The sequence below is a fragment of the Ailuropoda melanoleuca genome, chromosome 6, assembly GCF_002007445.2.
Source record: "Ailuropoda melanoleuca isolate Jingjing chromosome 6, ASM200744v2, whole genome shotgun sequence".
In the NCBI taxonomy this organism is placed as follows: domain Eukaryota; kingdom Metazoa; phylum Chordata; class Mammalia; order Carnivora; family Ursidae; genus Ailuropoda; species Ailuropoda melanoleuca.
The window spans coordinates 123,206,608-123,211,087 of record NC_048223.1 but is presented as its reverse complement, the minus strand read 5'-3'; the positions used below and the strand labels follow the sequence as shown (position 1 = coordinate 123,211,087).

At 37.4% G+C, this 4,480-nt stretch overlaps 1 non-coding gene across 1 annotated transcript; it reads left to right on the top strand.

The window, feature by feature from the left end:
• Positions 1-3,405: 3,405 nt before the first annotated feature.
• On the top strand, positions 3,406-3,508 carry LOC117802842. The gene has a single exon (XR_004626363.1). It is a non-coding gene; the product is annotated as a U6 spliceosomal RNA (small nuclear RNA).
• The last annotated feature ends 972 nt before the right edge of the window (positions 3,509-4,480 follow it).

The window sequence follows — 4,480 nt, the reverse complement described above, 5'->3', positions numbered from 1 at the left end:
CGAAAAGACTAGAAAATTAAAACAAAACCTTCATTTCCTGGGCTTCCATGCAGCTCAAGAAGCCATTTAGGTCTGGCCAATCAGATGCAGGCTTGTAAGACCTGTACATGGAGCTGAGTTCAGGGGAGAGAGAAGCGGTGAGGGAGAAGACCCCCATTTTCCTGCTGTGGAGTCAGCAGGCACAGTATGGCCTTGAAGAGGTTGGGCTACAATTTCTCCCCAGTAGACTGCAGCCTCAGTGGCAACCTCCTGGACCCAACAACTGCAGTGGTGGCCTCCTGATGCCTACAAAGCAGCTAAAGTCCAAGATCTACAGTGATCCTGGGGGTGGCAGTTGCTGCAGCAGCTGCCAGATTCAGTGGCCTTGGAAGCCAGGGTCTGCAAAATTGTCCTGGGAGTCGTTCCTGGAGGTCAGTGGAGAGCCTGCTCTTGTCAACCTTCTAATGAATGTTTAAGTTCTGAATTCCTTGTAAAGCACCCTTTTTGCCTAAAAGAGTGAAAATGCCTCCTATTATTTACAACAGAACCCTGTTATATGCACAACATACTTCTACCAAAATTGGAGACAGGATGGTATTACTTGTGCTTTCTTCACAAGACTTAGTAACACTCAGTGATCTTTCTCCCGTCACTACAAATTCGCTACTAGGTACAGGTAAACAAGGTGTGCAGTAACTAACTTTAGTTTAAATTATAAACAAGTGACTTTACAAAGTTAAAAGTATGTCACTGAACAGCTGGAAGAAGACAAAATGACTTTCTAGGGAGCACCATAATCCCATTTTTCATTTTAATAAAACAAACTTCGTGGAATTGGGTAAAATGAAAATAGACCTTAGGTAATAGATGGGGGCTACAGCAGCATTTGGCTGACAGTATTGACAAATTATCTCCTTCTAGTCCCTGGATGATATGTGTCAGGTTAGCAAGAAAGAATCCATTTTTCTGATGACTTCTTTATTCCAAATGGGGCGTTGTAGAGGGAAAAGCTCAAGACTTATGCATTTTCAATTTTCTGTCATCAGAAAATGAGTTACGTGGTCATTTGGGGAGTGCTTACTGGGCCGAGTCTCTCTTTCTCTGTGGATTGGCCAGTGCTGTCATGGAAAGTTTCATATTCCTTCACTCGAAGAATTCTTCATGAGTGTGCGTGGATCAAGATAAGAACCTAGTCCAGAATGTTGGTTTTCTTTTTTTCAGTCCCACTATTTAGAAAAATAATGGCAGTTTCTTTCATTTGTTGAGTAGAATCAAGATAGCTGAGAGCTACCCCTAGAGAAAACGTTCCAATCATTGCTACCATTGTCATCTTTTTCCAAAGCAAATTCCAAATTTCAAAGTCTGGATTTACTTTTGTAGCTTTCTCACACACTTCTTGTGATCATAAATCAAGACATATACCACATCCTGTATCTTTTTATTTCAAGATCATGATATGAACTCATCAGAGAAGAGATTCCCATTAACTCCCTGGCCTAGCAATTGCTTCTGTTAAGAAAATTTTGTATGCTATTTTCTTTAAAATCAATTTTTCGAAAATAATATATGTTGCCAGAAGATGGTGAGTCAATGACAATAATAGTTGAAGCAAAAAAATAATTTTTTAATTAAGAGAGACAAGTCTGAAGAAAGAGCAGCAATTATTTAATTGAAAAATGACTTTCATATTGCAACCCGGTAGCTCTGTTGTAGACCAGTCATCTTTAATAAAATGCAGAGCATCCTTATCACTAGGGCCATTGTGATGGCACAGATGGTACTGTACTGTGAAGGGGGTGAAGGGGTGCCTTGGGAAGGACATTGAAAATACATGTGCCCTTTGTATGCCATACTGAGCTCCGTCTATTACCTCCTAAAGTGGGAAAATGGATTTCACTGCCTTATCCTTATTTGGGATTTTGATCCAAAATGCATTCTATATCTCAAATTTGACTAAGTATTCCTAGGACAGAAATATGCAGAAATTCTCATCTAGAAGTACTGCTGAGTAGGGGATCAGAAGGTAAGAAAAGAATAAGTATGTCTAAGCATAGAAAATCAAAATATAGTTGAGCACCTAATTGGCCAACTGCCTTCTACCACTTCAACACTGAATCTTCCCGGCTACTTGCACAGTATTATTAAGGTAGAATAAATCGTTTGACATGACTAGGTTTTAGGAAAATATGTGAGAGTCATTCAGGCAAAAAATCAGTTTGAAATAGATGAAATTTTCCAACTGAGTGGCTTCTACCAGGAGAGAATGTTTCTAGGAGTGGAGTATTTTTAATCTTGTTTTAAAATAAATACTTTAATGTATAAATCACACAATTGTAAAGGCACTTCAATTTTATTTTCCTTTAGTTTTGAGGTTTTGGAATTGCTCTGTGCAGTTCCAAGTAAAAGCTCTTAGATAAAACTTGCATGCCGAAAACCACCGTCACAAATGTGCAAGTACAACTATAAATTTATACAACACTCAAGCTGTTTGTAGTTTGCAAAATTTGCTAATAAAATGCAGAAGTAGGGTTTCCATTTAACATTCTCTGGCACTGGCACTGCATGTATGTCTTGGGTGCAGGCAAAAGATGGAAAATTCCATGCACAGAGAATCTTTTGTGGTTGTGACAGTTTGCTAATATCTTAATGAGTGAATTATGATAATTATGAAAATCTTAGCTTTACATTATTTGTGAAGAGCGTCTCTGTGTGTGTGAGAGAGAGACAGCCTTCCCAGGCAAATACACATTCTGATTCAGCAGCATTCAATGAGGAACATTTCATGGGCTAATAATACAAAATGGATCTTAAACTGCTGCATATTAATCAAATTCATTAAAGTACATTCATTAATTTGTGTGTATAACAGCCAAACTGGGAATGTGGAATTTGCTGATTTTGCACAAAATACATACATTAATGAATGCTAAAACTTCAACATGAGTAATAGCTTTAACAATATTTTTATAAAGCAAAATTCTAAGTATTCTAAATGCCTAATTGTTAATTATTTTCTTTTTAATAGTTCCACTTTCATTTCATTTTGTGATTTAGCTGTAAGTGGAAAAACAAATATGGAAGAAGAAAACAATTAAGAAATAAAGGGTAACCCTAAAAGATTTAAAAGAAAAAATACATTAATATTAAATTTCCTACCTCTCCTTCCAGTCATTTAGTTTAAAAATAGGTTCAGGGCACCTTAGACATGGTCACACTTCTATGTACAAAGAAACATGACTTTGAAGCTAAATTCAGAGTCTTTCATTTCCTCTATGAGACTGAAGACTGGGAGGGCCTGGCAAAGGAAAAAACAGCATTAGAGGGTGTGTACTTAAATGTCTACAACTAATGGAAAATTTTTACATTTCTTCATAAATCAGGGGATTTAAGACTTGTGCTAACAATCAATGACCAGTGTCCCTTCAGCAGCACATGTACAGGTACTCTGTATCTGGAATGATACAGAGACTATTTAGCGCGGCCCCTGCACGAGGATGACATGCAAATTTGTGAAGTGTTCTATGTTAAAAAAAAAAAAAGGTCACTATGGGATGTGATAGATATTAATTAACTTGATTATGGTGGTTATTTCAAAATGTATACATATTTAAATATATGAACTTTTATTTGTCAATTATTCGTGTTTATTTGTCAAAAAATAAATCAATTAACTACCTTTCTAACTTTTCTAATATTACTTTTTACCTTGGATGCTAATTGCTCTGAAGGCAAGACTCCCTTCCTTGCCCTGACTAGCATTTAACACAGTGCCTGGTAATATTTAATATTTAGCATCCACTGAAGTTTTAAAAAGGCATACAGGTGTCTTTAAGACAAGATTTCTCAGACCCCTTGATATGTTCATGTACACTGTAAAGCTCTGAGCACAAGGGAATCAGAAGCATATTACAAATAGTTAAATAAAGAACTTTTCCCCTACCTCTTCATGACTCACAAAATACTGGAGTTCTAGAGAATGCAGATGTACATCAATGTTCTGAAGCAAGTCAGTAATTGGCAGATACCTCCTAATGAATAAGAAAACTCAACAGATACTGATATCTGTTAATTTAAAATAACTATTATACAAAGGAAAATACGGTAAGAGTTATAAGAGAGGTGTAAATGTAACATCCACGGGTTCAGAAGAGTCAGTGCAGGGAAACCCTGGCAGGGCTTCAGGTCAGAGGTTACATGCTGATCTGGAAACTTGTGGAGGGCAGATCTTTCAGTTCCTTCTTCCTTGCCTGCCACCAGATCTTTGTGCCTCACAGGTACTTAGTGCAAGACCTTCCAAGGGGAGAAAGTCAATTAAACAAAGAAAGGAAGGTGGGTATTTGTAAATCATGCTGGGTAAGTGAAAACAGCTGGGCTAGAACAGCCTCACCCAAAGGACTAGGGTGTTCCATAGAACCCTAGTTCCTTGTGATATGGGGTAGGGGAAGATTAGTGTGAAATTACTATGCGTGGTTCCAGACATATTGAGCTTTCTTCTTAATTA